The 9,426-nt window shown below is 33.2% G+C and overlaps 1 pseudogene; it reads right to left on the reverse strand.

Annotated features, from left to right (window-relative positions):
• Window positions 1-1,930: 1,930 nt before the first annotated feature.
• On the reverse strand, window positions 1,931-4,544 carry LOC120166718 (annotated as a pseudogene).
• Between the last annotated feature and the right edge of the window lie 4,882 nt (window positions 4,545-9,426).

Genomic DNA, 9,426 nt, shown 5'->3' on the forward strand with positions numbered 1-9,426 from the left:
GGTTCCGTTAATTAAAACGATCAAAAGTAGATATTGATGAAATTAAACAACTTTGAGGATAAAATTAATGTAAAAATACGACATGGATAAAATTGATAAATTTGATTTATTACCGGACAACTGTGACACTTAAGACTAAATTAAAAGTAAAAGATTATATTTAACCCCAACACTCACATACAAACACTTAAAGTAGATGTACAAATATATTTTAGAAAATAGAAAATGAATTATTAACGTAAAATAAACAATTTTTTGTAGTACACTTAGCACCAAACTAATAAAAAATGAGTAATAATAACATGCATCAACCTTATTATTAGGTCTAACCAATGATAACATTGGACAATGGACTTTGACTGAAAAATATGATAGAAGTTTTATGTCATAATGTATCATATGATTGGCCATGTTGATTTGAATATTATACAGTTATAACAGTTTAGACTTTTGTTAATGTGTGATATATGTGATTATCGTACACATATATGTGTGACTATCATATATATATATATATATAATGTGATTACAAGATGATATTTATTTATAGTTTTCTTAATCAATTGTCAACACACACTTATTAATATAATTACTCGAACTCAAAACTTTTAAGTAAAATAACATTCCTTTTTATCACTGATACATTTGATGAATTCATATATAAATTAAATAGCGTTCAAACGTCAAATGATTGAGAGTTATATTTGAACAAATACTATATTCTACTAACCCTAAACTAATAAAAAAATTAAAATAATTTTTTCTTACCTCATTAAAAGGCTTGTATTATCTATAACCATTTATATCACAATTATTATTTTTATCTATAGATAAAAGAAGTGATATGTTCGGAACGGATATTCAAATATCTGATCTTAAAATTCATATATTTAAAAATTCGAATTACTATTTTAGTTATATGAAATTTCGGATATCTAAAATCACACTCTTAATTTCCATCACTTGCCTGGGCTGTGCTCACTCATGTAGCTTTTGCCATTAGTAGAGAGATACACATGGATGGACATCAGATTGATAGGGTCGGTGCGGTAATCATTTCTGAAGTTTTAAATTCTCATTTATGTATTTTTATATTTTATATTTTATTCTTATAAATTCATTTATAACATAAAATCGTTTATTTGTAATTTATTTTTACTTTCTTAATATTTTATAAATCCATCCTTAACACAAAATAATACGAATCAAAAATTCGTATCTCTAATATAAAATCATACAAATCAGAAGGAGGTGTAGTATATATAAAATCAAAATTAGAACATAAAACATTGTTCATTAAATTATTAGAAACTTTTGATGCGGATGATAACATTGTTCTACTTCTAGCATGTAATGACAGTGGTTTATTTCCTCTGCATCCCTCTATTTTTCATATCAAAACCCACTAGTCTCCTAATTTCGCTTTAAGTCCTCCATGTTTCATTACCATTACAAACTAGTCCATTTCAAGTTTGATATATATTTGTGATAAGGTTTGCTTGGAATTGAACTTCGAACCAGGACTAAAATGACTAATATGATGTACCAGTACACGGTACACCCGTGTGTGTTTGGTTGTCATATCTCTCTCTCTATATAAAAATTACCATTATCATACATAGTTGACGTATATCATATATATATATATATATATATATATATAAATTAAACATACCATTATCATACGTGTATAAGGAAGGGAAAGATCAGTTAATTCCCTAGCAAAAAGATGCTGGTTCGTTACCTAATAAGAATGGACAGTTTGCAAGGCAACTCACGACATCAAATGAATCCATATCATGATGTTCAATGTCTTTCCAGTAAATACCTGCAATAAAAAGCTCCATGATCAGTGGATAATATGCAGATCAACCTCTTCGTTCAATTGAAGTTCTTCGTGGTGAAGGAACGGAAGTACTTCGTGGTGAAGGAACGGAAGTATATACGACTGTTAGATACTAAAAGAACTTACCTTTGGAGGCAGCACTTAGCCAATGAGGACATAACCTTCACCGGAAGGAAGTATACTTGCAGTTGTAGGGGGCTTAATAGCTCGAGCAACGCTCTTACGGACCTGCGCATGAGATTCTGCCTCCTTTTGAAATATCCTAACCAGCTCTTCCAGTTCTAATTTTCTCACCTCAACATCCTCATCAACGATTGGTTTCTTCAGCCCGAGATAGAGCAGACCAATGGAAATTAAAGCTACCGGAAAATATAAGAAATGCATACGGGGAATTGTCATCGTTTCCAGGTATTCCATCCACATTGATCCCGAAAAGTCTGGTGATGACGGAAAGAAAAAGGCCACACCACCGAAGATTGCTAAATTATGTGACACGGTGAGACTTCTATCCTGAAAATAACATGGCCATGTTTGAAAAAGCTTCGAGCAAGTCTTAAAAGTAATAATCGAGCCTTACGAAACAGTATTGTGACAAAAAGACCAAATTTGAATCTAGTCATGAGAGGTTAACCTGCAACCATGCGCGATCTGTACTCTGCATAACGTCTTGAATCGTAAATAAGCGACCGCGAACCGCCTCTTGCTCCAAAATCATTTCCCTTGTACTCTTTCTCACTCCATTGAGCAAGACCCTTGTTGCATTCCCTCTTAAATGTTGAAGAAGCTCAAACACAATCTCTTCTCTTGCATGGAGAGACCATTTCACTCTTATGACCTGCAGTACAGAAACTATGGTTCTTAAATGTGTAACATCTTCAAGAATCCTATTCTAGAAGATTGATTTACCTGCGTCAACAACCTTCTGATCTCCTGGTTCAGAATTATTGTAAAAAGATGCAGATCCTCGTGGTTCCTCCTGATGTGATAAGTATTGGTTAAATATGTCCTGCACAGGAAAATGGCCGAGTCAGTGTGAATAAGAAACTCGTTAGATTAACAAGACAAATCATCCCATATGCATGGAAACACCTGTTCATAAACTTCAACTCGATTTCATCTGCTTCACCAAAAATTTCTTTCCGAAACAACCTAAGATGTAAAATTTGAAGAAAAAATTAGAACAAAAATCCAGAAGTTCTTATGATCGAGTGCTTAGAGGGAAAAAAGTATTTTTCGATTAGAATAGAAGGGAAAAAGGAATGGTGGAACATATGATTTTCGATCATTTTATTATTTAAGAATTATGACAAACTCTAATTCCTGATAAGATGAGAACCATAAATTGAAATTTATTAACCTGTCATCCCATCTCACAAGGCGACATGTGAGATGTGCTATAACCTCATGTATAGTTCTTGGGATATTAGTGCCTCCGGCAATAAGCATTTCCTGACATCACAGCACTTCTAAGCGTCGCAAGCATTGTGCGTAACTTTAGTTTATGAAATATTTGTAGGGTACACGAACAAACCTGAACTTCTGCAATACCTAAAACATTGATGTTTGATGCAGATCCTTTGACATGCAATGCTGTTATTAAAAAGTTTTGTGCATGCCATGATCTTAGAACAATTGGGTTGTCATCTTCTTCTGCTAGAGGATCACCAGCTGACTGTCCCAATAGCTCAAATAACAGTCCACCAGCAACTATGACAGGAACCTGTAGATATACATGAAACACATAATTGCAATCAATTTGACCTGAATAACGTTTGGACTAGTCACAGACTTAAAATATGAAATAAAAAGCCTATATTATAAAGTTTGGTGGATAAAATTGAGAAGCCTGCTTTACTTCGAGGGTATAGATATCACCCGGATTGCGACAAACAATGTGTCAAGGAGCATTTGGATGCTAACTTCGTTCTATAAAGTCTCAACTTGACCCGATGCATATGATAAAGAAACATGCTGAATGTCAATCTTAACAAAGTGAGTGTACCTCATAAAATAGGTACTTCATACGCTCGCTTATCAACCTACTCTCATCTTGCAAAGCCACACTTATAGCAGGATGCAGCAAGGGAGCAGTACTTAACCATGCAGCTATCGCTGGGTGATCTGCCTCAACAAGACACCACCAAGTCGGACCGGATGGCTTTTCCCAGTAAGGAGCTGCTAGATCTGCAACAGTCACTTCATCTTCGTTCTCCGAGAGCTCAATTGGATGAGAGTCCCATCCACCATCAATATGCAGCATCTGGACCAGTTCATAAACTCTGCCCCAACCAATCGGTTTCCAATACGATCTTGGGAACTCTTCCCCGGGACTGAGATTTCTGGTACAAGGTTTCTCACATGATGCATCTCTAACTGTTACTTCAGACTCTTTCAAGATTGGAGAGTTAGCTAAATTGTTAGAACTGACATTTCCAATCAAAGAGTTTTCGGGTTCATATGCATAGATCCGCCTTTTAGAAGCTTCTTTCGAACCATATTGTGCAGACCAGAGCTTTGCAGTGGATTTCTGCGAACCTGTTTTACCTTGGCCTTCAACATATTCAAAAGCACAAATAAGTCCATCTGTCCAAAGATCACTTCCTATTACATCATTTCGACTTTGAAGATTCTTTTGATAATCTTGTTTCTTCATTCCATTGCTCATGGAAGCAGAATAACCATTGCCTCTTTTATTCATCTTGCATTCTCAACTCTGCAAAACAAATTAGCATTCCATTAGACAACTAGTATTGTAATTATCATTCCACTGAATTATGCATTTAATTGGCACCTTCTTTCCTCAAAGAACACTGTCAGCCACTCCATTAGTTTTCCCTTAAATCCCAGTGCAAGTGCAACAAAATTTTTGGTATTTTAGTTAACAAACTCTTGTTTTAACTACTACTTTTATATCAGAATTCAATGTTCAGTGAATACATACATACATACATACATACATACATACATACATACATACATACATACATACATACATACATACATACATACGGACACAGTACGTACGTACATACATACATTATTTATAACATTAGTGTAATAAGATATACCCATATCAATTACACAGTTAGACTTCCCGGTATCAAGAATATTATAATGAAAATCAAACACAGAACAGATTATACACAGAATAAATAGTAATCAGTTGAAGAAATTAAACGATAACTTTAAAAAGAAATACAAACTATATAACGTGAATGAGAAAGAAAAACCCAACATTTATCAATCTAAAACCAAAGGGTGGCGTAAGAAATAAAAAGATAATAGCATCAAACCTGAAGCTCTGTATCAATGGAGGGATCCTTTTTTCTTTTCTTTTGTGAAGAAGAAGAAATTATTGGGACAAACAAGCAGGAATGGAGTGCAATTAAGCGTATTTAAATGCACCGCTGGGAAAGAAGTGGTTTGGTTCGCCGCTTGCTTGCTTGGCAACACTCTTTTGGGTTACAAATAGGCACCACATCATGCAATCTTTTTTTTTTTTTTTAACTTATTTCAAAAAAAAAATATTTTTTAAATCATAATTAAAATTTATGTTTTTATTTCGTTTTGATGACTCATCACTAAAATCAAATAGAACTCATGACGTGATATTTCTATTGGCCGTTTGCAATAAACTCGACAGTTTAAAACGCAATTTTCTTTGGGGGCGGAGGAGCAGATTATTGCTTATAACCACTTGGTTAGTTGGGAAAAAGTCTGCAAACCCAAAGAACACGGTGATCTCCAGCTTCACAGAACGAGGGTCATGAACCTTGCCCTAATGGCTAAGAATGGCTGGAGACTGCACAATAGACATGACGCCATTTGCTGGAAAATCCTTGGGGAAAAATATTTGAAGCAAACCAACTTTATGGATTTTCAAAATTACGCCAAAAGCTCTGCTATTTGGAGAAGAATCCTGAGTACACAGAAAATTATAAAGCGTGGATGTAAATGGAAGATCCGATCTGGAGATAAAACCCAGTTTTGGCATGATTGGTGGGTAGGAGATGCCTCTTTAGCAGTATCGTATCATACAATGGACACAAGAACTAGAAATGAGAGGATGAGTTGTAATATTATGAGGGAGGGAACATAGGACCTTCACAGCTTACAAGGGATCATCTTAGAAGAAACTAAAGAAAAAAATCCAAGGCACCCCTTTACTAATGGGTAACTATGAAAGGAGACACGATAAAGCCTGCTGGGGTCTGTCAAAAGAGGGTAAATTCACAATGGCTTCTACTGCCAAAGAAACCACTTTAATGGAAACACCAGAACACTCGTTAGAAAACTTAAGTTGGATCTGGAGAGTGGCTACAACAGAAAGGATCCGCTTCTTCATATTGTTATGCATGCTAGACAAGTTAAATACAAATGAGATTTGTGTAAGAAAAAATATGACCCAAGACCAGAGCGGTAAAGCTTGTTAGGAAGTGCCAGAACCCATTGTACACGTCCTTAGAAAGTGTCGAATAGCACAAGTATGGAGAGATGAAGCGAAGGTCCAAGTTACATATGATGAAAAATGAAGCCTTTAAGGATTGGATGAAAAATTAATTGTTGCTCGAGAAAGGAAAACACAGAGGGCATGAGCTGGGTTACTATCTTCTAAACGGTTATATGGGGTTTATGGAAACATAAGAATGGAAAAACTTTAGAAGATAGAAGAAAACCATAACCGTGTGGTTATTTAAGATCAGAAATTGGCTAGAGAGATAAGTATGACCCTATCCAAAAACCACAATTTATTAACGAAGAAACCTTTTTGGGTTAAATGGAGGAAACTATGGTAGGTTACAAATTCTAAATACATAAGGAGTATACAAAATGAGGACCGGTCTCACAACGATGAGCGGATTGATCAGGGATGACAACGGATAACGGATGGGAGGATTCATGTTGAAAATAGGAAGAACAAACAGTGTTGCTTCCGAGCTATGGGGGATAACGTACAAGGTCTTATGCTTGCGAAATCCATGCATATAACCAACTTGATCATGAAAATCGACGCCGAAAGGGCCGTAGAAGTGTTGAACGATGGAAACACAGAAAAAGCGTCAAAGACACCCTAATACACGACTGTAGAGAACTTATGAGAGGGGTGGTTAGTGAGATTAGACACATTTGGCGCGAGGGTAACAAGTGTACGGATCGCCTAGCAAATTTGGCTTCTGTTCAAAGTGATCCCTTATCGTCTTATCTTTTTAATTTGACTGTGAAAAGACCGAGTTAAAGTACTTCCCTCTCTTTGGTATCTGGAAGCAAATCGACATTTAAACTTATCCGTAATGACACATCAATCTCTCATTTTTTTTCTTAACAGATGACTTAATTCTATATGTAAAGACTGTTACCCAGCAAACTACTAATATTGAATTTATTCTTGAGACTTTACTTGGGAAACATGGTAAAGAAATAGAAAATGAAGATCTTATTTTTGCCCAATACAAACTCTGATTAAGGAATGCAATTTGTTATCGTCTCAATTTTTTGATAGTTTCAGTCTGGATATGTATTTCGGTGTCTCAGTTCGGAATGCTGGTGCCAATTGAGATCTCTACCAGTTTATTTTTGACAAAGTCCAATTTGCACAAAGAGATTAATTAATCTCCCAAATTAGCCAACATACATCCCCAATCAACTCCTAAATGTTGACTTAGATCTTGACCATAACGTGCTGGTGTTTGGGGAGGGGCGAAAACATATTTTAACAGAAAATACATAAAAAAATTAAAATATATAATAATTTTAAATTTTCAGAGGGACGACTGCCCCACCCACCCCTAGGTCCACCTCTAATCATAACAAAACTAATCACTATAGTGACTTAGATTATCTTTTAGTTTATTTAGGTGTTTTAAAACTCCCTATATATAAAATACTTAAGAAATATGAGTTTTAGAACAATATGGTTTTTTCATTTTCATCATCATCCAATTCTATAGTTATAAAAATAAAGCTCAATAGTATTATTATGGTTTAGTTTTAAAGGAAGTCGAGATTTAAAGTAGATTTGTTGAGTTCGTGATTTTTTTTTGATGAGACATATATCAAATTTATGTCAGAGGAGTGAATGAAAAATTTTAGGATCCAACGATCATTGGCAACAACAACTGATGATGAACCACGATTGTGGTAAAGAACGATCATCATCGAAGAATTTTGGTCAATTCAAAGGTTTAATTTATATTTTATCTAAAGTTCAATGTTTAAACTGATATTTTTTAAAAAAAACTATGGTTTAAAATAATATTTTATGTAAATTTTTGGGTTAAATTAAATCTCCAATTTTGTTATTCAAGAGAATGTTAATGCTTTAGTTTATTCACTTACACTATCAATTTATTAAGTTTTGCTCACTTACGTTATCGATTATTATATTTTAGTCATTGAATTATTAATTCTTGTTAGTTTGATCATGTGACAAGATAGTCAAAAGAAGTTAATTTTTAATTTTACCCTGAACTTTAGATATAATATTAATTTAATCCTTAATTTTAGATAAAATATCAAATTAACCCCTAAATTCGACCAAAGTCTCCCATTGTCATTACCACTCACCATCGTCGCTATCAGTCACTATCAGTTGGCATTAACCACCATTGTAGTTGACTATTAGACCTCAAAATTTACAGTTCACATATTTCTAAGAATCGAAATGTGAATATAGTGTTCGTTTCACAAGAAAATATATGAAACTTTCAAATTAAACCATAATAAAAAATTTATTATTAATATTTATTTAAAAATAGAAATACTAAAACTATAAATTTATATCATAATGAAATGTATAATTTTTTATAATATTATATATTATTTTCATTATATTTATAATATTAATTATATATTTGTTTTATATGTTACATCTTTAATACTTACAAATAGTAAGAAAAATATAATTAATATTATACATATAATAAAAAAATTATAACATAAAAACACTATAAACAAAAACTTTATGGATTTAACTATGGTATACATTTAGGTTTGGATGTACTTATTTTTAAAGGAATATTAAATATAAATCTATTATTTTAGTTAATTTTAAAAGAAGTCGAAGGGTAGGTCAAATTTATAGACTTAAAGATATTTTCTGATGAACGGAAATTAAATTGATGTTGACAATATAAAAAATGACCGAACAATAAATTTTGGGGTCTAACAATCAACGACGACGATCGATGACAATTGGTTGCGATCGACACTGATAGTAGTGAGTTGTGGTGGCGACGAGAGACTTTAATCGAATTCATGGCACAAGTTGATATTTTACCTAAAGTTTAAGGTCAATTAATACTTCACATAAATTTCAAGGTCTAACTAGTATTGAATCTAACGTTCAAGGGTAAAATTAAAAATTAACTTCTTTTAACTAACTTGCCCCATCATCAAGCTAACAGGAGTTAACAACGAAATGATAAAAAATTAATAATTGACAACATAAGTGACCAAAACTCTAGTTTTTTGAATTTGGTGAGTAAAAATGTACAAACATAATAAGAACACGACTGATTCAATAGTTTACCTTTTTTTAGTATAAAAGATAAACTATAATTATTATATAAATACAAAAGAGA

Source organism: Hibiscus syriacus, unplaced genomic scaffold (assembly GCF_006381635.1).
Source record: "Hibiscus syriacus cultivar Baekdansim isolate YM2019G1 unplaced genomic scaffold, ASM638163v2 tig00111644_pilon, whole genome shotgun sequence".
In the NCBI taxonomy this organism is placed as follows: Eukaryota; Viridiplantae; Streptophyta; class Magnoliopsida; order Malvales; family Malvaceae; genus Hibiscus; species Hibiscus syriacus.